Raw genomic sequence first — 24,995 nt, 5'->3', positions numbered from 1 at the left:
CTTTTCTTCCCTTTACTAGCTAATTACAAATAGTTACAAGTTCTCCTCAAAAAGATAAATACTAACTCAATAAGCTCTCCATCTCTTGGTGATGCCCTGCTGGTTGTTCCCTCTCACATTCTGTCTCCCTCTCTGCATCTGTCTGTCTCTCATTTCTAAGTAGGTCCTTCTCTCTGTATCTGATTACTCCTCTCTAACTACTTGTCTGACTGTCCCTGTCACTGTTTCAGATTTCCCCTTTATCTCTAATTGACCCTCCCTCTCTGCCTATTGTCTGTGTTTTCTTCTTTCTGTCTCTTCCCAACAATTACCCATCCCTTTTCTAAGACATTCTTGTTAACTTTTCACACTAATCTTTATAAACAAGCAGTGTTGGTATTATTATCCCTACTTTACAGGATGATAAGGAAACACAAACAGGACTACTGGTACAAATTTACGAGGTTAAGATTTAAATCCAAGTGCTTCTTTTCTTTCTTTGAAACTCTTCTGGCATCCCATGGCAAAGAACTTAAAACAGCCCAACTGCAAGCCAATATTAACATTACACATACTCTTTTCTAAAATGCAAATTACATATTAAGGAGTGCCACACATCTTTTACCCACATTTCTTCCTCTGCACCAAGTTAAATGGTTATGAACTATCAGCCATTTGACTATTCCAGAAAACCGTACCATCATATTCACAGGTTAACCTGTGTTATTTGGGAACCTTACTAGATACCAGAACCTGCTGTTTCCAACAGTGCATCTCTGCTTCCATATTTTTTTCCCTAGTCAGAAACCAGCTATGTTTGACATTAAAAAAAACAAAACAAAACAAAACAGATACAAGAGGGGCAACAAATATTTATAAAACTGAAGAGTGAATTTGAAGAATGGAAAACTATACAGAAGGCTAGCAAGAGACAGTGAAAAATGCATACCATGGACTGGAAGCAACTGGTCCATGTTTTATTGAGAAAAGCCTCTCCAAATTCAGTCTTACTGCTGTTGAGCAACACCCTATACCTTCTCTCCTATCTAAAGCTCTGACAACTGGAATTTCTCTGTAATTCAATAAGCTCTTTGGAGTTACCCAGGCTTCATCCATCCTGCTGGGCACATTAGTAGAGAACTCTGTTTTCCACTAAAAGCACATTTTGTGGTGGGTGGCATAGGAGTAGGGTTCTCTTTCAAGACATGAATAGCCTAGTTCCATTTCTTTTCACTTCTCCTATGAGTGGGAAGCCTGCAACAAATATAGTTCAACAGCTAAAAGTAATATCTAAATTACAGCTCAGGTTAGTGGTTGTCAAAGTCATCCTGGAGGTCACCAGTTTTATACGTAATGTGAGGGCTAGTCTTATATTTATACAGTTTTGTAATTAAAAATCTATACTTTTATTTTCAGCATTAGTTTATTTACTTCTATTATGTCTAATGAATGCATGAATGCCGAATCAACAATATAGCAGTCTTATTCATTCTGGTGAGATACTTTGTGAATAGTTAGTTTAGGGAGCTAATGAGGACAGGGTCACAGATTCAAACATGTTGGCCAATTAGCTTTGCTGTGTTTCAGGGTTCCATGGTCACGATCAACAACCTTAACCTTGGCTGGGGAAAAAAATATATAATGTAAAAGCACTGGAGGAAATGAATATAGATGTATCACCAAAATTCATGACTATCAGAAAAACATGAACACTGAAAATAGTAATAATACCACCACCATCTAAGCCTGGCTATTATGTACAGAGTTTAAACAATCTCTAATCTTTTCAGTCACGCAGGTTGATGTTATTTGTGTTTTATAGATCAGGAGAAACTGAACTCCGAATGATTGATTGAACCAATCACAAAATAGTAAGCAATAGAGTCTGGATTCAAACCTTGGTCTGTCTGACTCCAAAGCTTAGGTTATTTCCACAATACCATACTGTCTCTCCAAAGCACGCCTTAGGGACAGAGGACAATCAACAGAATGTTCTTATTCAGAACTATTCAGCACAATCATCACTAACTGAGCCTTAACTATGTACAATTAGATGCCATAGCTGAGAATGAGTCTACCTTCCAAAAACTTCTTTTAAGTCAAAGAACAGCCAAGGAACAAAAAATAGTTAGAACATGAAAGAAAAAAAGAACACATTATAGCACACAAAGTAGATTTTAATGAAAGTGATTGCTTTTACAGTTTTGTATAAAAATTTGTAGTGAAAAAATACCTTGCTGATTCATGGCTAAGAATGAAACTGACAAAGCAGAGGCAGGGGATACCACATCAAAAAAGAGAGTAAAGGAAACATTTCCTAAACATCTGAGTTCACAGGTTGAAGGAATTTAAAATAAACATTTCTCTTTTTTTGGGTTAATCCTCACCAGAGAATACTTTCTCCTTTGATATCTAGAGAGTGGAAGGGAGGGAAAGCAGGGGGGAGAGAAACATAGATGTGAGACACATTGATTGGTTCCCTCCCACACGTACCCTACACACCCGGACAGGGACGGATCATGCAACCCAGGTATGTGCCCTTGACCAGGAACCGAACTTGGGACCCTCTGGTCCTCCAGCCAACGCCCTAACCACTGAGCCAAACCAGCCAGGGTAACATTTCATTTCTTAACTGGAAGACTCTACTTTGACTAAGTCAGTTTTCCCTATTAGGCTTTTCTCCTAGTATTTCTAAACTCTTACTCCTTGCAGATATACACAAGCCAATGCCACCATCAGCATCAGTCACTAAGAGTTTCCACCTCCAAAAATGAGGTCACCAGTGAACTGGATTTAAAAATAAGACCCCTACATATGCTGCCTATATGAGACTCACTTCAGATCAAAAGGCACACACAGATTGAAAGTAAAGGAATGGAAAAAGATATTTCATTAAAATGGAAACAAAAACAAAAAAGCTAGGATAGCAATACTTGTATCAGACAAAATAGACTTTAAAACAAATAAGGACCCAGCGATCCCCCTTCTGGGTGCTTATCTAAAAACAAAACTCTAATTGGAAAAGATATATACACCTCTATGTTCACTGCAGCATTATTTACAATAGCCATGATATGGAAGCAACCTAGGTGTTCATATGTGTCTGAGCGAGGGAGCACGCACACACTGGACTATTACTCAGCCACGAAAAAAAATGAAATCTTGCTGTTTGAAACAACACAGACAGACCTAGAGGGTATTATGCTAAGTGAAATAAGTCAGAGAAAGACAAATACTGTATCATTTCACTTATAAGCGGCATCTAAAAAACTAAGCAAATGAACAGACTCATACATACAGAAAACTGATAGTTGCAAAGGGGTAGGGGGATGAGCAAAAAAGTGAAGAGGATTAAGAGATACAAACTTATAAATAAGTCAGGGGGAATTAGTCAATATCACAATAACTTTGTACTGTGACAGATGGTTACTGGACTTTTTGTGGTGATCACTTTGTAAGGTATATAAACGTTGAACCACTATGTTGTATGTCAACCAATATAGTATTGTATGTCAACAATATTTGTAAAAGCTTTACATTCAAAAAAAAGGTCGCCAAAGTCTTCTGGATCCTACTAGGCTGAAATTTTTACAGTCGAATAGTCTGGCTTTAAAAAAAAAAAAAGATGGGGAGGAAGAAAGGGCCAAAAATGCTCTATAAAACTCTGTCCTAGTCAATTAATTGTCAATATCTAAGTCATAAACATAGACAATTGTTCTGCTACAAGCTATGATGTGCAGACAGAAAACTGCATTCTAACTACAGGTTATAAATGAAACATCACATCCCAACAATCTTTTCACAACAGCATTTTGGAGATCTCTAAAAGCGAAAAGCAGCATAATATAATCTTTACATAAAATGCAATTGCTTAAAAAAAACCTGCAACCTAAGAACTTGGTTACAGTATTTTAAGTTTATGGGTTAAGAATAACTATCCTCATTTTACAAATAAAAAAAGGAATCTCAAGAAAATACTTATCTAAAATTATTCTTTTATCATCATCGTCATCAGTTACAATAGCAACAGAATAAGCACTTACTCCAGGCACTACTAAGCTCTTTATATTCATATCTCACTTAATCTTTATAGACACCTTGCAAGGTAAATGCTATTATCTTAATTTTAGAGATTGGTAAACAGTCTTAGAGATCAACTAATTTGCCAGAAGTCATAAACTATAAGGCACAGCACTAGGGTTTGAACTCAAAGTGGTTCGACTTTGTACATCAGCTAACTCACTGCACTGCCAACTTCTTTTGAATCATACTCAAATAGTTTTCAACCAATGATTTCAGAATAAATGCAAGTTAAGATTACCTAAGTACTACTCCAAACCCATAAAAAATTGATTAGAAAATCCCCATTCTCAAATAAATAAAGAAAATCCCTATTCTCTACAAGGGGAAGAAAAATAAGACAAAAAGTCACCTGCTTGGAGTCTCAGAGCTTTATTGCCAGAAAAAGAAAGACTGGAATATTGGCTGTTTATATTCTGAATTCTAACTCTGAGGAAAAACAGACTCCTGGCACATGTACCTAGGATTGGTGAAAATAACCCTAATATTTGGACTAGTATGCACACAAGGTTAGTGGGACTGTAAGCATCACAGCGAGGTTTAGCACGAGTAGTATCTGAAAGAAGGAAAAAGACACAAGACCTGCTGGAGACAGGCATTAGTTTAGCACATCTGAGATACCTGTACCTGTACAGTGCTGAATGAAGGTTGTAACAGGAACAAGAAGGGTAGACAGGTTTGTCTATGTTGGGAGGAGGGAAGTGTCCAAATCTGGTGGACCTTAAAATCCAGATGAAGTTTAAAACTGACTCCACAGGTGATAGATGGGGCCCTGATATCACCTCTTCACCAGGAACGTGGCATAAGCACATCAGCACGGCTCATATTCGTTTCTAAAGACACTTTACACCGGTTTATTAATTCGTCTCACCTTCATAAAGATCATAACCATGTTCACGTTCCTAAAGACATGAATGTGACTTTAAAATTCAACTGATCTGGACTTAAGACAGAAGGATAAGGTTATATTTGAAACACGCTTTCTCACATGTATCACTTCTGCCGAAACCCACCACAGTGGAAGGCAGGCCAAAGGCTAGCGTGCCCATTTTTCATATAGGGAAGCCGAGGCTACAACAGCCCGCAGGTCCAGCAACTGGAAGACCTCGACACCTCCGTCCAGGACATCAGCCTGCTAATCCTGGGATTCTTCCCTCGCTCAACTCGGAGAGGCGGCTTTCTCCCTAAGAAAAACTGTAATAATCGGACACGGCGTGTCCCGAGGGCCTCCCAAGAAACCAGGAAGTACACCCTCCCGCACAGATTGCTCACTCCGAGGCCATAGCCCGGGGCTCCCGGGCAGCGGAGCGGACTCACTCGAAAGGCTCGCCGCCCCGAAATCACCCGCAGCCCCGGGGTAGTCTCAGGGCGGCCTCTGAGGCCCACAGCCCCGTACCCCCGAGCCACCACGGACCCACTCAGTACCTGTTGAAACCCAGGAAAGGAACGTCCCCTCCACAGGGAGTATTTGGGGCGAGGGCCCTTAGTGGGCACGCAGCCCCCAGCAGAGCAGAAGGGCCATGGTAGGGTCCCCCCTCCCCGCAACCTAAATCCCTCAGGAGTCGAAGGGCGGGAGCTTCCCAGTAACCTCCGCCCCAGGCGGGGGCCCGCCCCGCGTGTCACGTGAGGAAAAAATACGGTAACAAACAAAAGAGAAAGGAACTCCTGTTCCAGGTGTGAGGACAGAAGTGAACCCCAGGAGCCCCAGCTCGCGGTGCGGAGGGAAGAAGGGAAGAAGGACAGAGACGCGGGGGTGCTCGTTACCGGGCGCGCCGTCGCTCTCCGCTTCCACCACCTCCAGAAGCTCTTGCTCTTCCGCTCGCGTCGCTGGAGCGCGCGCCAGGCCTCGACCCCGCCCACCCGCGCCGAAGGGCCTTCTGGGGGCTGTAGTCCCGGGCTGCGCGTGCTGCCTCCAGGTCACGTGGGGGGAGGGGCTAGCAAACCAGGAGGCGGGGAAGGTGTGTTTACACTAGGGTCTGCTCACCTCCTCCCCCTTGTCATCTGCCTCCAAGGTACGCAGATCTCTTCACATCGCTCAATCATGCCATCCCTCTTCTTCACAACCAAGTTTCTTGAAAAAGGTGGTCTAAACTCAGTATCTCCACTTCCTCTTCGGCCTCTGCACTGCAGCTACTGCCACCACAGAAAATGCCCTTGTTGCCAGCAGTGTCCTTGTTGCCAAAGTCATTGGAAATAGTTTCAGGTCCTCTAACTAAAGCGTTACGCACCATTTGACACTGTTGGACATTCTTTATCACTCATTTTCTGGCACTAGTCGGGTTTTCTTTCCTATCAGTCTCCAAGAATTCTTTTTCTAGCCCACCTCTTATATATCAGAGTTCTTGGTATTGCAGAGGGCGAAGGGAGGTTCCTGCCCCTTCTCTCGGTGTTTGCTGTTTGTATTCCCAACTTCATAGACTCACCCCTCCTCCTCCATGTCCCACAGACATTTCAAATGTAGCAAGTTCAAAAGTGAACTACCAGTCCTTCCATTCACTCCAACCTTCAACCTAGATTCCTCTCTCTCTCTCACTTCCTCTACCCCCCACGCCCAAATAGTCACCAAACCCTGTAGAATCTATTTCCCAAGTATCTCTTGAACTCATCCCTCTTCACACCCACTGCCAGTGACTTAACTCAAACCTGCATTATTTCTTACTTGATTACTACATGATCTTCCTCACTGGTCCTCAAGACCTCTATGCAGTCCTCCCTATTAACAACAGGTCCATTCATGCAAAGGGAAAATTTAATCATGTCACCTTTAGGGTACAGTGTTTTAAAGAAGCCACTTGATTAAGTTTGGGAAGAGGAATAGAGGTGAATCCTTTGGGGTGGCTTTTGCTACATACTTCCCACCCCTGATATCGTGGTTGGAAGGTTCAGAGAAAGGTGATTGTAGCGCATCTTATTGTGAAGTATGTAGGCATGGCTTTTTTTTTTTTTTTAAGTTCCCCAGGTGATTCAATTATTCAACAAGGATGTATTTTTGCTTCCTAAAAATAATAGCAAATAAGGCAGTCCCTGCCCTTGTAGAGTTTAGTCTCTTGAAAGAGACAGATTTAAAAAAAAAAAAAATGTATGTTTTTATTGATTTCAGAGAGAGGAAGGGAGAGGAGAGAGAGATGATGAGCTGCCTGAATCATTACTCAGCTTCCTCTTGCATGCCCCCAACTGGGGATCAAGCCGGAAACCCGGGCATGTGCCCTGACTGGGAATCGAACAGTGACCTCCTGGTTCATAGGTCAATGCTCAACCACGGAGCCACACCAGCCAAGTGAAGAGACAGATATTAATCGAATGACTCAATACCAAAAACAAAACCAACAATAACAACAAAAACCCACAATTACCAGCTGTGATAAGAATTATACAGGAAAAGTAATCAATCTCTCCCTTTCCCTCTGCCACCTGCCCCAGCCCAGGCTGGGAATTAGTTTACGCTCCTCAGCCAATCAAACATAGCCTGTCAGGAGCTAATCTCCTTCCACTCCCTCCCTTATACATCTAGACTTACCAAACTGCTGTATTGCACAAGCTGTCCCTCTGTTTGGAAAACCCTTTCCTTTCTTCCCTTTCTCCCTCTATCTTATTCTCTTCTGTTAGATTCAAAGCAAACCCAGTAGAACACCCACCATATAGAAGGATTTTCTGAGAATTGGACTGAGTCAGGTGATAACTCCTACCCCAACAAAGGTGAGCTGAGTAGGCGAGCCAAGAACAGTTGAATGTGGGCTACTGAGAGCAAGGCTATAATAGCCAGTTTAGAGGTATAGGGCCTGAGCCAACATACCCATCATCCAAAACACACACAGATCAAGTATTACCTCCTCCAGGAAGCCTTTGCTGAGTGCCCCCGGGATGAACTATTGCCTCTTTCCTGGGTACTCACTGCACCCATGCTGACCTTTCTTTCATTGATATGCCAGAGCCAGCTCACACTAACCTTGAAACACCAACTTAAGCTCTCAGGAATTTTGCAATTTAGTTTTTAAACCATTGGTAGCTTGAAATCAGCTGTGGTGGGAGTATTTACACCATCATAGAAATCAGCAATTGACAAATTAGGGCTTTTCTTTTTTTTGAGAGTCAGTTTACCAGGGCACCACTGTCTTTGTCATAATACGCATCTCTTCATTGTATTGTGGTGATGAATCCCTTATTAGATGAATTCCTTATAACAATTTCAGTTAGCAAATTTTTTTTTATATTTATTACTGTGCACTAGCAAGATGCTTAAGGGTTATACAGTGGAGTACAAACAAGCATGTTTCCTACTGTTATGCAGCTTACAATCTAGCAGATAAGACAGAAAGTAAACAAAGAGTTCTATACTTATAAATTGAGCGTGGCTGCTTTGTGGTAAAACATCCTGGCAATGAGTGGTGATAGACAGTACTTTAACAAGGTAGTCCAGGAAGCCCTCTCTGAGGTGGTGACCTTTCCACTGAGCACCAAAGGATGAGAAAGAGATAGTCAAGAGGAGAACCAGGGGGAAAGTGTTCCAGCCAAAGGGATCAGACTATACAAAGAAAGAGCTAGGTTGTCTGAAGGACAGAATGGTCAGTTTTGTTGGGTTGGTGTGATTATTAAATTTATATGGCAACTTGACTGGGCCACAGGGTCCCCAAGTTAAACATTATTTCTGGGTATGTCTTTGAGGATGTTTCCAGATGGGATTAGCTTTTGAATCGGTGGAATCAGTAAAGTACAGTTGACCCTTAAACAACACAAGGGTTAGGGGTGTTAATCCCTGTGCAGTGTAAAATCCATGTATAGCTTTTGATTCCCCCAGAACTTAACTACTGTCGTCTCTCTTGGAATCCACAGGGGATTGGTTCCAGGACCTCCCATGGATACAAAAATCTATGGATACTTAAATCCCTTGTATAAAATGGCATAGAATAATGCATACAGTCAGCTCACTTCCTGTGGATTCCCAACCACAGATCAAAAATACTGTTTCTGATCTATGGTGGTGGGTAAAATCCACAGCCGCAAAATCTGGAAATGAGGACTGACTCTATGTTTATTTTTTTAAAAACCTCATATAAGTGGACCCATGCAGATCAAACCATGTTGTTGAAGAGTCAGCTGTAGGTTGCTCCCCTCTCTGGTGTGGGTGGGCATGATTAAACACACTGAAGGCCTGAACAGAATAAAAATCAGGGGAATGGAGGATTCAGTCCCTTCTTGCTTATCTACATGAGCTGGGACATTTGTCTGTTGGCCTTCTCCTGCCCTTGGACTGGGATTTACTCCATTGGTTCCCATGGTTCTCAGGCCTTCAGACTCAGACTAGAATTATACCACTGGCTTTCTTAAGCCTCTAGCTTGCAGACAGCAGATTGTAGGACTTCTCAGCCTCCATAATTGCATGGGCCAATTTCTCACAATAAGTCTCCTATATCTGATATCCTATATATCAGATATAGCCAATATTTATCTATATATAGTATATATACATATAATAGGATATATATCGTATTTAGATAAACATATGTAGGGTGTGTGTGTGTGTGTGTGTGTGTGTGTGTGTATTACACACATATAGGAGACATATATATTCTGTTGGTTCCGTTTCTCTGGAGAACCCTAATACAGACTGCAAGGGTGTGAATTAGGTGAACCGGATGACATGAGGTAATTAGGGCCAGGTGTGCAAAACCTTAGGGCCACAGTGAGGACCCAGGATTAAATTAGAGCAACCAAGAAGGTTGGTGTTATCTGATCCACATTTTAATACAATCACTTTTGCTTTTGTTTGGAGGACCAGAGTAGATGTGGAAGCCCATTTATTGCAGTCGTCTAGGTAAGAAATATCACATAAAGTGTTGGTGCTAAAACAAAGTGGATGGATTTGACATTTTGCAGAGCTCAACAGGAATTGCTTATGATTGAATGTAGGGGAGAACGGTGACGGAAAGAGGACTCAAGGGCAGAAATTGTTTATATTCATCTCCGTATCTTCAGCCCCTAGAATAAGCCTGGCACATAGTAGGTGCTCAATAACTGTTGAGTGAATGTATCCATTCAGTGTGCTAAGCTCTGTGCCCTCACTGTCACCTTGCTTCATTCATCCAGGGCCTCCCCTAGCCCATATAGTACCTTCATGCAAATTAGGAAAAAGTGCCCCTTCCTCCAGGTGGACTCGGCCCCTCACCAGGGTGCACAGATCAGTGAGCGAGCATGGGCTGCATTTTGCCCCCGCTTCAGCTGGCATCCTTGTGCAGTGCACAGTCTGCACAGCCACATATGGCAGGCCTGGCTTAACATCCCTGGGAGATGGTTCTGTGGCATTAAGCCCAGTATGCAGGAGGAGAATTTGAGTTCTAGGGGAAGGAAGCTGCCTGCCTGGGGACACCGGACCCACTGCTGTGACTGAGATTCAGATCTTTGCCCTCTGAATCCCTGTGGGCTCTTTAGCCTTGGAGCCGCGTTGTCTCTCCCAAATCACTCAGCCCATCAATAAAAAGCTAAATTCAAAATGGTGACTTTGCTTCCTTGAGTTTCTCGTCTGTCTCAGTTGCTATTGTTAGAGTGTTTCACATTTACATAGTATCCAATATGTGCTCAGTCCCTTACAAAATACAATAAAGGAACATGAAACCAAAGGATCTTTTCTTTTTTAAACAGAATAAATAAGGAATGGCCGGCTTAAAGGGACCTTTGCGCTTGGATAAAAACGGTGGTATGTTGGTTTAAGGCGATGCTTTTAAACAATACGGGGGGAGGGGGGAGAATGTCCACGAGCAAGCTGTTCGTCCTTTGTACCCTCGACCATGGGGTCAAAGACGTAAGGAGGGGACAGAAATGCCCTACAGGAGGAAAAGAGTCTCCCTTTAACAAACAATAGCATTTGACATTTAACAAGTGCTTAATGTGTGCCAGGAACTGTGCTAAGCCCTTTACATGCCCAGTCTGAGTCAATCCTTGCACACCTCTGCAAGATACAATCTGTTACAACCATCATTTTACACTGGAGGAAGCCGAGGCCCCAGGCTATGCAGCTAATAAGTGACAAACCTGAGATATGAACCAAAACAGTCTGGCTCTAGAGTCTGAGCTCTCAGCCGCTAAATTACACCGCCTCTCATGCCAGCTCACCTGTTTTAATAGTGTGACCCTTTGGAGTCCTAGGACGATTAACAGAGGATATCTAGTTCTCAGGCTCTTAGGGGTTCCATGTCGCCTGCCTGCTCAATGGTTAGGGCATAGTCATCTCAGCCTAGCTCCAAAGCAGACAATTTGAACAAGGCATATATAAGAGAAAATCCCTGCTGGGGGACATTTCGCAATCTCCTTGGAGTTTTAATAACCTCCCAAGATAATAGCATAATTACTCGGATGGCGTGGAAGATGGAAGAGAAAATGTTATCAGGAGAGGACTACACGAGCCTGCCCCTAGGAAATGTGGATCCTGATTGGTCCCTCCTAACCTGAGATTTCTTTTCTTTTGTGACTTTCAACCAATAAACACAGAAGCATCCAAATTTTACTGAGCTTTTGGGTACTTGGATCCTTCTCTCATAAAGTGTTACTATCTAGAATTATATGGGTCTTAGGCATCAACTGGAGGAAATATAAGACTTTTTAGGACAATAGGAAGGCAGCTCCCATTTAATTCAGAAAAAGCAGGAGAGAGAACCCATGAGCAGGAATGACTCCAGGCCCCCAACCCTAAGTTAGGAGCCAGAAAATTCTCCCAACTCTAGTCGAAGCTACCTTCAAGAGGGCATGGGCACAACCACTGTTTTGGTTGACTCTCTGGGTTGTGACGTCGCAGCACCTGATGCTCTTATTAGCTGTGAGCTGTGCCCACACCCCACTACCACCACACACACATACTCCCCCCACTAGCTTTCCATCTCTTCATGTCAGGTCTTGTATGGCTAAACTATATAATGCCACCATGCCTGCTTGGAGGGAAGGGCTTAGTGATTTTATGCTCATAGTCATCAGGATCTGAGAACAACTTACTCCTTAGAGAGATAACTGTAAAGCCATGTAGTAACTTCTGCCACTTTGACTCTCATAGTTCAGGTCTGACTGGACCAGTCAGATATCTAAGAACTGGACTTTGGGTTGTATCACAATATCATCTATGCCCTGATTTTGACATCCTCAACAGCTGCCTCAGGATGTGCAGCCAACCACACCTCTCACCCCAAGGTGCCACCAGGAGCCTCTGGCATGCGTCCAAAGTCGTGCTGAGTGCTGATCTAGAAGGCAGAGTGGTGTATGTAAGGAAACAAACTTGAGACCAGGACCTGGAAAATTTCTACTATTATGGCATATAACCTTGGATGATTCACTAAACCTTGAATTCCTCAGCTGTAAAAATGGACACCCACCAAGGGCACCTACTTCACTGGGTAATCATGAGGATTAAGTCATATAATAGTAGGGAAATGGTTTGGTATATAATAAAGGGCTAACAAAAAAAGGGCATACACATTACACAAAGTTTTGCTCATAAGAGACAGAGATGAGTAGGGAAAAAACAGATTTAAATTTTCAATACTAATTCTTTTCTCCCTTAGGAGAGTAGTAGAGGCAGAGTGACCCTTTTTCAAAGTTTTCTTCCCAGCGCACAATCCCTCAGTCCCAGACTCTTTCCTATGGCCCCGTTGCACTAAAAAAGTCATGATCCCGTATAAACAGTACCTAGCAGAGTGGCTTACATATGGTAGAAAACTGCTAAATATTTGTTAAACAATCATCTCCTCTACTCAACAACAGGACATTAAGAATTTGGCTATACATATCACATAGAGTTACTTCTCAGGAGTACCCTAGAATTTGTAACCCAGCCCCTCATCTAGGGCAATAAGACCTCATACAGGCCCACTTCACTCAATAAATTCATGAAGCCCAACTCAAGGCAGACAGAACTTCTTGTTTCTCTCCAAACTGCCACGCTACTTCACACCCCCTTCCTTTGTACACGCCGTCCCTTCTGCCTGGAATGCCCCTTCTCCCCTTCCCCCGCCTCCATCAAGATGCAACTCATGTCGCCTTCACAAAACATCCCCAACTTCCCTGGACTAACAAGTTGCCTCTGCCTCCTCCCCCCAGTAATCCTTGGTCATAGGGCTTCCACCAAATCATAACTCTTTGTATGTCTCTACCCCACCAGGGCAAGTGTCATAACTAAGCACCATTCGTGGCACATGGGCCCCACACTTATTTATTGGATGAACTAGTCCTCTCTCTGTTCTTTTAAGCAGGATGGGAAGGGAGAGCCAAGGGTAAAATCAGAGGAAATCAAGTAACCAATAACTTTACACTCTCATTCCTTAAGAACACTTTTGCAGACAGAACCCCCCCACCCCAATTCCTTGACCTCCAAAGATAATCTTGCAAAGCATATGATGAATTACCTGGGAGGAGACAGAACTTCACAAAGAGTAATTCTATTTGACCTGATCCCTCTACTCACCCTTACATTAGTTCATTACAGTTAAAGATCCCTGAAGCTGAATAGCCTGGCTTTAAATCCTAACTCTTCTAATTACTCACTGTGCAACTTTAAGCAAGTTACTTTATCTTTCTGTGCCTCAGTTTTCTGATGCATTAAATAATAACAGTAACAACATCAGAGAAGGTGGGCCAGGGCTGTGAGAACTAAATGATACATTCTATGTAAAGTGTCCAGCTTCAGGTACATAATAAGCTTTCCCCAAAATGGTAGCTGGTTTGTAAGCAGTCCAAACTTAAAAGATGACAAACTCATTTTATTTAAAACTTCAGGAGGCTGGGTTTGTTCCAGGACATCCTGGGCATGGAGGGGGTGTTGGGGCCATTCTGGAGTTCTGTCTGGAGGCTCAGACAACTGGTGTCATCGACTGGTTCTGATCTGGATCTATCATTCACCAGCCGTGGCTCTTGCCTAAGTAGCTTATTTTCCCAAAGTCTGATGTCCCTAGTAGGGCCAGCAGTACTGAGCTGTCTCACAATGGGGTGCCGGAAAGATCAATTTGTGTTAGCAAAGTGCTTTGGAAATGTAACATGCTAAATATTAATGGGTCTCTCTGAGTGTCGGGAAATGTGCAATCTGAACTCTGCTCAGGGCAAGCTGAAGGTGGGGAAAGCAATTCTGGGCAGTCCGATTGCCACATCCTTGGTCTAATTGGGAGGTGGTGCTGATGAAGGAGCGAGTGCGGCGAGCATCTGGGGGCTGGGCAGGGCTGTGGGATGGCAGCTGTGGAAGGAAAGATGTTGTGAGGAAGCACCTACTCAGCAGAAGACAGAAACCTGGGGGTAAGTTTTAGATGAACCCAGGAAAGCCCTTGGACTCCCCCCGCTCCAAAAAAGAAACACAAGCTAACTGCTTGATGTTCTCTCTCTCATTCTTCAAGTCTGCGGAGGACAGCACTGTGAGGCTGTCAGCCATCTGAGTTCCTATCCTGCTCTCAACTTCCCAAACCATATGGGCAGTGTGATAAGTAGAAATTCATTTAACCTTAGCCAAACTCTCAGTTCAAAATCTTTAGTGTGGCCAGACATAAGCCCATGCTACGGCTGAACAGCTCTGGAGTAAGGTATCCCATGGGACACTGCTCAGCTGTCACCTCTTCCAAAAAGGCTTCTTGCACCCAACCAGGTTGAGCTGGGAGCTCCTCCCCAGGGCTCCCGTAGTGCTCTGTGCCTGTTCCTATGAGGGCGTGTAACAGACACTGTCAGTGCTCTGCCTACATCCTTTGGCACCATCACTCCCTACACACCCATGGCTTTCTACTGCCTATGGCCATGCATGTGCTCGGCCGGAGGTCCAGGCAGGCCAGAAGGTGGGAGCTAATGGGCAATTTTCAGATTCTCACCCTCAGATGAGACAGAACTGAGAGAGCTTCTGCACTTGCTCTGAGCAATCCCCAGTGGGACTGAGCGCCAGCTGCACACAGCAATAACCTGCTCATTAACACACCCTGTGTCGGTTTCCTTTCCTTCTGTCTCAGCTTCTCGCTCCTCTCCTGGCACTTCCTGGGATCACCGCTTGGGGACCGCTCCTGAGGCACCCAGCCTCAGACACTGCGCTTACCCCGCTGTATGAGAGTTATCTGGTTGTGCCTCTCCTCACTAGACATAAGTAACTTAAGGGAAGAGACTGTGTCTCCTTCACCTTTTTATCCTCAATGTTTTGCATCATACCTAGAACATAAGAGCTTAGAAAATATTTGTTGGATGAATGAATGAATGAATGACCTGAGTACTGAGCCCAAGGATGATATTAATAATAATATCCGGCACTTGCTGAGTCCTTCTATAAGGTTTCCCTTACTGTTCTCAATCTCAGCCCAAAACTAAGGAATTCTGTCCCAGGGCTTAGAAGAAAAACAAATACCTGTAATCACTGAACTTTCCAGATGTGGTCAAAAGTTGCTTACAGACCCGGGCAGGGAGCTGGCACCTCAGGCGGACTGCTCCCGAGATCCCTGCACATCTCCTGCAGCTCTGGCCTCGGGAAATTCATCACTTTGGGCAGGACAGCCGCTTCTGCCGTATATAACAACAAATGCTCCTTTCTCCTCATGCCAACTCCTCAGGCCTCCTCTCTCTTTTCTGTTCTACACATTAAAGAAAAAAAAAAAAAGGCTGGCTATATTTCATGAATTTTCTGCAGTGTTGCCTTTCTTCCCAATTTTTTTTTCTTTCTCGGTGCTAAAAGAAAGGGAAGTGCATGAATCTGCGAGAATAGGTCCAAAAAGCTGACGCTAGAGAAGAAGCCAGGGCTCCAGGAAAAGCTAAAAGCAACCAAAGGGACTCTACAGTGATGTCTGGAGGAAAAAGTCAAGAAAAGGCGAGGCCGCTGCCTGCGAAGGTGTGGCGGTGTGTGCGTGACCCAGAAGAGGCCACACTGCTCCACGTTTGTTTTTTTCACCTCGTTCAGTCTTTACAATGGTGTTCAAACTAGAAATCGGATGATATTCAATATAAGAATGAATAGAATTCCAGCAGGAGGAAAGTATCTAAGCAATTTAGTGGGGCCTCAGCAGATACATTCAACCATCACATTGGGGAAAGAGAGAAACAAAGGGAGTGAGAGACGCTGAGCAAGCAGTTATGATTTAAGGAGCCCTGCCTGCCCCAGTGTGAACATGACGTGGGAGATAATAAAATAATTGGTAATAGTAATGGGAATACTTATTATGTGCCAAGTGCTAGTCTAAGGACCTTCATGAATTAATAAATTTGGTCCTCAATATAACCTTATGAGGCAGGTACTATTATTATCCCATTTTACAGACAAAGAAACTGATGCATAGAGAGGCTGAGTAACTAACTGCCTGTAGTTACTCAGTAAGTAAGTGGTGGAGCCAGGATTCAAAATTAGACAGTCTGGCTCCACTACTCACTAGAGTCTGTTCCCCAACACCCTCTGTAGGAAAAGCAGCTAAGCAGCTAAGAATGAGTTGGGTGTTCAAAGATCCCTATTTTTCATACTGCAGGGTTCCTAATGCAAACAAACCAATTCTTTGGGTCCACAACTAAGAATCAGGGATTTGTTGCCATGCTAAGGATATTCAAGGAAAATTTCAGTGACATGCCACTTTTAGCTTTCAACGCTGACTTGAGAATGTAACCCTTATGCTAGATGTGAATCCTCTGTACATGCAATTTGTCTAGGTCCCTAGACCTAAGTGGGAAATCTCCCAGACAGCTGAAAGAATTTTCAGATCTCAGATCCACAGTCAAAATCTTTGAGAAGTCATGAAAAGTAAGAAATATCACATTGGGTTCATTTTCAAAGAGATTAGGCCTGTTTATACAAACTGTAGTCAAGTACACCAAATGTTAATATCTGCTGTCACTTTAGAATAGGCTATCAAGAAGATTAACGCTTTCATTCAGTCCACAAATATTTATTTGGCGTCTATTATGTGCCAGGGGCCCTATTGGCACTGGGGATACAACAAGAATAAAACAGATAAAATCCATGCCTTACAGAGATTTGCATTCTACTTGGAGACTGTCAATTAAAAAATAAATATAAAGATAATTTCAGGTAGTGATAAATGTTATTAAGCAAGGCAGGGCAAGTGGCAAGTGGAGGCTGGGGTAGATTTTAGGTCTCTCTGTAACACTGACGTTTGAGCAGAGACTGGAGGAAGTGAGGGAACGAGCCCTGGGAGGCCTGAGGAAATGCACAGGGTGTGAAAGCCCTAGGTAGGAACCTGGCAGGTTCAAGGGACAGCAAGGAGGTCTGTGTGATCAGAGTAGAAAGTGCAATAGTTCACCTGGGCGATGAGAGGGGGCCAGGTGCCACCTCTACGCGTCACTGTAAGGACCTTGGGTTTATTTCTGAGTGTGCTGGGAAGCCTCAGTGGGCTTTGAGCAGGAGAGTAATGTGATCTGAGTCGGTTTTTAAAGACATAACTCTGGCTGTTGTCTAGATACAAGATAAGCCATCTTTGTTCTCTTCATTGGAAATACTACCTTTCCCTCTGTAATTCCGCAATATTTAGCCCATTCTCTTTAATAGCATTTGTTTTACCTTTTGTGTGACCTCTGCCCCCCCCCCCCAGAGTATAGTTTTCTTTGAAATAAAAATCTGAGTTTATCTGTCCTTGTACCTCCACCTTGGTTGCTCCTACGGAGAACTCATGTCCACAGGTACACACAATGCCTAGAACAGGGCTGAGCAAACGAAACACGCAATAACTCTGAAAATGAGCAACATTATAATGAGGCAGGTTTCAACTGAAAAGGAGAAACTTTTGAACAGAGGAGTAAAAGAATTGAATGGCCTGTCCTCAAAAACAAAAAAACAAAACCAGAAAAACAAAGTTCCCCTTTGGAGAAGATACTCAAGCCCTCCAATCTTTTGCAAGGAATGCTGTAGCCTGGCAATTTTAACCATCAGAGGATGCTTGTGCCTTTTAAGGATCTTTGGAACTCTGCGCTTTTATAATTCTAGGAATAGTTGCTGAGTCATGGAAAATAATAGAGCTCGATCCACACAAGAGTTTGCACGCTCCGCCCCAAAACGGTCCCACGTTCACAGAGGTTCTCCTGGGAGCACTGTGCACACACTGGGAACACAGTTTAAGAGGAATGTAGATAAACTGCGGCCTGACCACAGGAGGCTAACCAGAGAGTTCAGGAGTCTGCAAACAAAATACTATTAAGTAATGGCTGAAAACACTTATATTTCCTCTGGAAGAAAGAAAGAGTAAGGGGGGAGGGTGGCAGGGCGGGGTATGGGAGGCACAGCAGCCATCGTCAGTTAGTGAACAAGCTGTCATAGGCTACAGGGAGAACCTGACTGTGTGCTGTCCAGAGGCAGGCGCAGGACCAATGGAGGAAATGACAAGGAGCCGATTTCTGACCTGCTTAAGGAAGCACCATTTTAACACCTCGCCCTGGCCCTTTCCTGCTTAGAAACACAATGTGTTTTAATTGAATTGGAGGTTTAACAATTCCAGCTAGTCAACAATGAAATAGGCTCACAAAGCCTCTAGAGCAACCCTCCAGAAAGCCATAGGAAGGAGTCCTGCTGGAATAAGGTACATTGGATTAGCTCAGGAGAGGCAAAAGCTTTCACATTAAGTCCCAGCCATGAATGTTTGGCAGTGGCTACATGAAACACTGTGCGAACACTTTGAAGCTGCATCTCTGCTTGGCAAGCAAGCGTGGGGATGTCAATGGGCAACGTCAGCTGCGGGTAGAGAGCTAGGGAATGGCAGCAAGAATGTCAGCCCCAGTAGCTCAGGACACTTTCAACCCTTCAACTGTTTTTCTGTTGCTATATGCTTGTTTATGGGGCCTTCAGTGGCCCGGGTACAATTGCAGGTATGAAATGCAATAAAGTGTCTTCCAGTCTCCCCAATGGGGACACATTGCTGCAGTCTGCAAAATCAGCATGGAACGTCCATCCATGGGCCCCATGGTTTTCAGATCTGCTCAGAGACCTGGGGCAGGTGGCATTGATTCTGTTTGTTTCCTTAGAAGAAACAGTATTGATCTACTGCGCCATGAAACCTGCTCCTGGGTCGCCTAGTTCCAACAAGCAATTCCCTTTACTTTGGCAGCCATTTCAAAGTCCCCTGGAAACTCTACTCCTATTTGGCTCAGCCTCTAGCTAGCAGGCTACTGACACTGGATCAGTTACTGATGAGGACACCCCCATTTAATCACATAACCTTCCTTTTCCACCTTCAAACAAAGCCACATCGAACATTTACTGCTTCAGTGCCAGGAACAGCACCGGGCACTTGGCATAAGGCTAACTCCAAACCTCAGTCTGGTGCAGACAACAGATAAACAGATAAGTTACCAACTCTGATATAGGCAATTCTGACAACAACGACGAAATGAAATTGGGGCTGGGTAACGGCAGAGGAGGGAGACGGAGCTCTGCTGGGGCAGGGCTGGGGTGGCAGCAGCTGCTGGGTGGGTGCTCTGGTGGAAGGCTCAGCAGAGGAAGGAGGTGCATCTTGAGGACTCGGTCAAGATCTCTCCTACTGTAATTAGTACAATGCTAGAGTTTGGAAGTCACCTCTAATGACCTGACAAGAGTTCCAAAGATTGGTCAACAAAGTGTGAAATCAGCACCAGGGCTGGACAAATTGTGAGAAAGATAAAGTTTGGCATTTTCCCTCCTTCTGGATCCTCCCCCTGAAACATGGACACACTTCTTCAGGCCAAGACACCCTCCCTTCCTCTAACCCCAGCCTGTCCCAGAGGAGAGAGCCCCAAGCCCTTATGCTGTCCTTAAGAATGCAGGGTTTATTCATGGTTCTACCTCGGTCTTACTTGATGTGAATTCTGCTAAGCTCCAGAACACAGGTTCCTACCATCAAAACTGATCTTCCCTACCATGTTCACAGCAGCAATATTCACAACAGCCCAAATGTGGAAGCAACCCAAGTGTCCATCGATGGGTGAATGGATGAACAGAATGTGGTGTGTACATATAGCGGAATATTATAAGCCTTAAAAAAGGGCATTCTGACACATGTTACAGCATGGGTGAACCTTGAGGACATTATGCTAAGTTTAATAAGCCAGTCACAAAAGGACAAGTACTGTATATTCCACTTATATGAGGTACCTAGAGTAGTCAAATTCATAGAGACAGAAAGTTGAGTAGGGGTTTCCAGGGAAGGGGAGAGTGGAGAGTTGTTTGATGGGTATAGAGTTTCAGTTTTGCAAGATGAAAAAAATTCTGGCGATTGGTTAGTAATGTGAATGAACACTACTGAACCACATACTTAAAAATGGCTAAAATGGTAACTTTTATGCTTTCCGTATTTTATCACAATTTAAAAAATTTTAAATTACCCATACTAAAACAAAAAACAAAAGTTCACCCCAGTCTTCCCCTTGTGCCATCCTCCAGCACCAAGCACAGCTTCCGAAGGGAGCTGGCCTTACACGGTTTTTCATCTCACCATCTCTGAGTCTATGATCTCTGCCAGGAGAGGCCTGTTCAGCCAACAAACCGATTGTGCTAAGTGGGTGATAGTCAGATAAAATGACACTCCTCACTGTTAACATGCCATAACCGAAATCTTCTGCAAATCGTTCCTGGAAGCCAAGGGTCACAATTAGAATATTTAGGAACTACAGCAGTCCAGGTGGTAAGAGGATTTAGAGCCCTCGCTGGACTGGAAGCTCCATGAGAGGAAGCCCGTGTTTGTCCCCATCATAGTCACTGCTTTACCCCAACCCTTGGCACTGGGCCTAAAGCTTAGATCACACTCAAAATGGTTTTGTTTTTCCCATAACAGTGAATGAATAAATTAATGGGTAAATGAAGCTGGCCCCCTTAAATAATACAATGTAGGCAATTTTAAGCATAAAGCATCTTACGGGAAATGGTGTATTTTCTACTTGTGTGCGGAACATGTTGGTTTTGTCTGCCGACACCCCTTCTTTTGGAGGAGCTACTTCTCCCTCATTCCTGTGGTCTGAGGAGCTGTCAACGACTGTGTCCTTCCCTATGGGCCACAGGGGTGGGCATGTGACCCAGGCTGGCCACTACCTTCGGACCTACTGACTTGTCCAGATGTGAGCACAAGACCCAAGCAGGGTCCATAAGAATCCTGCTGTGAGATTTGCCTGTGGACACAAAGACAGAAAGTGCCCCTCTCCCTTTTGTCTTGCAAGTCAGTAGTCACCCTTTCCACCAACTGGAGAGAGCCTGCCTAAGAACGAAGCCATAGAGGCAAGGCCCAGAGCTGGAGAAAAGGAGACAGCATTCTGACTTCAGTATTTTAACCTCTGGATGCAGCTAGAACTTCCCAATTATGGGAGTGAATACTCCCCCCACCCCGCCCCATACAGCTTGTTTGAATTGGGTTTATGGGCCTCACAACAAAGAATCCTGAGAAATACAGTCTGTTCATTTCAGTTCGAGTGTTCCCCATACATGTTTCACCTTATGACATTGACTATTTTAAGAGGCCACAAAATGTATTCTGCACGTCTTTGTATGCACTGCACCAAGACACAGCATACAAATCTGGAGAGAAAGAATTTGGAAAGCCAGTGTTTGTCCTGAGGGACATTCTAATGAAGGTAAAGGGTTGGGGGAAGGGAAGGATTTCATTTAACTAGTATTTTTAAATGAGCTGCTATGTGCCAGCTGTTTTCACAAGAAAGTGCAGTTAATCCTTCCCAACCCTGAGAATAAGGCATTAGTATGTGTACTTTATAGATGAAGGCACGGTTCAGAGAGGTTAAACAACTTGTCCAAGACTACCCAGCTATTAAGAGGTAGAACAAACTTTCTAACTCAAGCCTTTGACTCCAAGGTCAGTGGAACATGCCACTGTACAATCCTGCCTCTGGGACGGGAGATAAGATAAGCTCAAGAATAGGTAAGGAAAATGGAGGAATTAGTTCATTGATCCATGCAGTGTATACTTATTTAGTATCTCCTATTCACCAGTGTCTGTGGAAATACTTATTAAGCCAGTATATACTACGTAAGTATAAAATATTATCAACATGTCCAAAGCACCATGCTAGGCACTGTAAAAGGGGGGAATAAAAATGAATAAAATAGTCTTTTTCCTCAGGGGTATACAGTAGAGTAGACCTGGAAATGTTACATGGCAAAGTATGATTAATGGCTTAAGAGAAGTTCAAAGTGCTGTGAGAGTTCTGAGCAGGAAATGCTCACATCTGATGGAGGGAGCCGGAAAGACTCGTCTTTAAAGAAGTATATTAGGTAAGTACAAATGAATGTACTGCTAATGATGTATTTGCCCAGGTGCTGATGGGATTTTTGGGAAAACTGAAAAAAGAAAAGGAGGGCCCTGGCCAGTTTTGCTCATTGATTAGAGCGTCCGCCCCCGGACTGAAGGTCCCAGGTTCAATTCTGGCCAAGGGCACACACCTCAGTTGCAGGCTCGATCCCTGGCCCTGGTTGGGTGCGTTCGAGAGGCAACCAATCGATGTGTCTCTCTCCCATTGATGTTTCTCTCTCTCTCTCTCCCTCCCACTCTCTCTGAAAAGCAATAGAAAAAATATCCTCGGGCGAGGGTTAACAAAAAGAAAGGAAGGGAGGGAGAAAGGGAGGGAAGATAGAGAAAGGGGAAAGAAAAAAGGGGAAGGGGAAAGACGAATGAAAAGAGGGGAAAGGGAGAAGGAAAGGGAGAGGGGGAGGGAGGCAGGGGTTAGAAAGGAGGTAAGCAAGGAGACAGAAGAGCCTCTGCAGAGTATACATTACTGAGATGTCTTTTAAGATGAGTCTTAAATGATGAGCAGGATTTCAATAGATGAAATATGAAGGGAAGGTGGTCCAGGTGAGATTCAATTCATTGTCAGCAAGGTGCGCAAGAAACAGTAAATAACCCAGTTTGACTGTAGCTTGGGCACCAATGAGAGAGTAATAGGACTATAGATTAGAAAGATAATGAAAAGACCCTATAGTAGAGGACTTAGATTTAGGATTAAAAGTTTGGATTAAATCTGAAGCATATTGAGAAATCCCTAAAAAGTTTGATTGCTTTGGTGTTTTAAGAAGATGTTTCTGATAAAGGTGTTGTGTAAGGCGGTCAAACGCTGGGATCTCCAGGAGGCAGGAAGACCAACTGGGAAGATCATCAATTTGAAGGAGAAGTAATGAAGGTCAGGCTGCAGCCAGAGGCAAAAAGTGTGAAGTCATGGTGGCTGATTGGCCACAGAATGTAAAAGAGAGGAGTATGTGGATAACTCTACAGTTTCAAACTCGGGCAACTGAATCACCAAATATGGAGAAGTAGGGAAGCAAGGTTGATTTGGTGGTGGTGACAAATTTGGTGTTAAATACTAAAATTAAAGCTTCATAGACCACATACAGCCACTGAACAAAGAGCTAGCATTGCTGGGGCTGGAGGTGAGGAGATAGGGGTTGGCTAGGGGTGTAGAGGAACCATCTTCATAGATGGAATCATGGAAGCTACTGGAATGGGTGAAAGCAGTGAGATATAGAGTATAAAGGGAGAACAGTGAACAGGGCTATAATGGTTATATGTTTCAATTATAAATAACAGAAGACCTATACTTTATGATTTAAATAATCCAAGAAACTAGAAAGTACAGTGGAGTGGGCTTTAGGCACGAGTCAGTCAGGGAGCTGGATCCATTATGCTTCAGTTCTCTATGCTCTGTTCTGTGTTTTGACATCAATATTCATACTAGATTCCCTCAAGGCTGTGGCCAACAGCAATGAGGTTTATACAGTTTTATCATTTACACCTGAGAGAAGAGAAAGAACTGGCTTTTCTCAACTATGCAAAGTCTTGAACTGTGTGAATCACCATAGGTCACATGTAAATATCACATGTTGATTGTTCTGTCTGCCTTCCCCTGAAACATCAGTGTGATAGGAGGAATGGGTTTATACTAATGGGCTTAGATCAGTCCTAGCTTACAACCAGAGCTGGAGGTGGGGTCAATTTCACCCAGCTCTCCTGTCTGTTATATGATAGAAAGTAGAGATAATTTGAAGTTCACTAAAAAGCCCAAGAATAGATTCTTCTAGAGCTCCAACATTGGCAGGATAGGGGCTCTAAGGAAATTGCACTGCCGTGGAACCTCAGGCAGAAGAAAGTTTCAATGAAGATGCAACAGCCAACAAGGGGGTGGGGACAATGACTGATCATTTGTTTGGGTGATTAAGAAAATTATCAGTGGTCTTGAGATGGCCACTTGAGTCGAGTGTTGGTCATTAATGAAAGAGCAAAAGACTGAGGAGGAACTGGGAGATGAGAAGACGGCGTTTAGACTATTCTTTCAGGAAGATGGATGATGATGGAAAGAGAGCGATTCCGGGGTAGAAGGGAAAACTGCTTATTGCTTTTAGGAAAAGAGAGACTTGAGAATATTTGCAGACTGTGGGGAAGGAGCAGGAGAAAAGGGGGAGATGGATGATGTGGGGAGAGTGGAATAACTAATGCAGTGTGGTTTTGAAAAGAAAAGAGAATGAGGTCAAACACATAGGCAGAGAGTTTTGTTTGGAAAAGAAATCAGTCACCTCTGCTTCAGGGATCAGCCTAGGAGGGGAGCCAGGGTGAAAATAGACATGTTGACATGGAAGGAAGTTGAGGAAATTCAGGGACAGGTGCCTGTAACTTCCTCAGTAAAATCACCTCTGTAGGGTGAGGGCGGCTGGCTGCCCCAGGCAGGCCCAGAAGATTTGGAACAACTGGTAGAGGGATTGATTCAGAGACTACAAAACATGAATAAAAAGACTGGAGAACTACAAACTAGTACAGTGTTTCTGGAGAACAGTCTGACACCTCACAACAAAAGCCATAAAAGTGTGTCTAGCCTTTGACCCAATAATCCCTCTTCTGGAAATATATACCATGAAAACAACTGAAAAGGAGTATAAGCTATTTGTAAAAAGATGTTTGTCACTGCCCGGTTCATAATAGGAAAATCCTGGAAACCACCCAAATGCTCCACAATTGGGCAATGGTTAAGCAAACTATGAAACATTA

At 43.7% G+C, this 24,995-nt stretch overlaps 1 protein-coding gene across 13 annotated transcripts in view; it reads right to left on the bottom strand.

The window, feature by feature from the left end:
• The window catches only part of R3HCC1L (R3H domain and coiled-coil containing 1 like), a 71,464-nt gene extending 65,554 nt beyond the window's left edge, over positions 1 to 5,910 (bottom strand). For 3 of the 13 annotated variants that reach the window (XM_081157675.1, XM_081157684.1, XM_081157680.1), the window contains exon 1: positions 5,824 to 5,910. The gene's annotated coding sequence lies outside the window, so the exon portion shown is untranslated. Of the gene's footprint in view, positions 1 to 4,686; positions 5,681 to 5,823 lie in introns of those variants that run through there. The other 10 variants (XM_081157676.1, XM_081157683.1, XM_081157678.1 and 7 more) reach the window with 9 other exon arrangements.
• Positions 5,911 to 24,995: the final 19,085 nt, after the last annotated feature.

Source organism: Miniopterus schreibersii (assembly GCF_964146895.1).
Source record: "Miniopterus schreibersii genome assembly, chromosome: 14".
Lineage (NCBI taxonomy): Eukaryota > Metazoa > Chordata > Mammalia > Chiroptera > Miniopteridae > Miniopterus > Miniopterus schreibersii.
The sequence above is the reverse complement of the archived record's forward strand: the minus strand, read 5'-3'. Positions and strand labels throughout refer to the sequence as shown.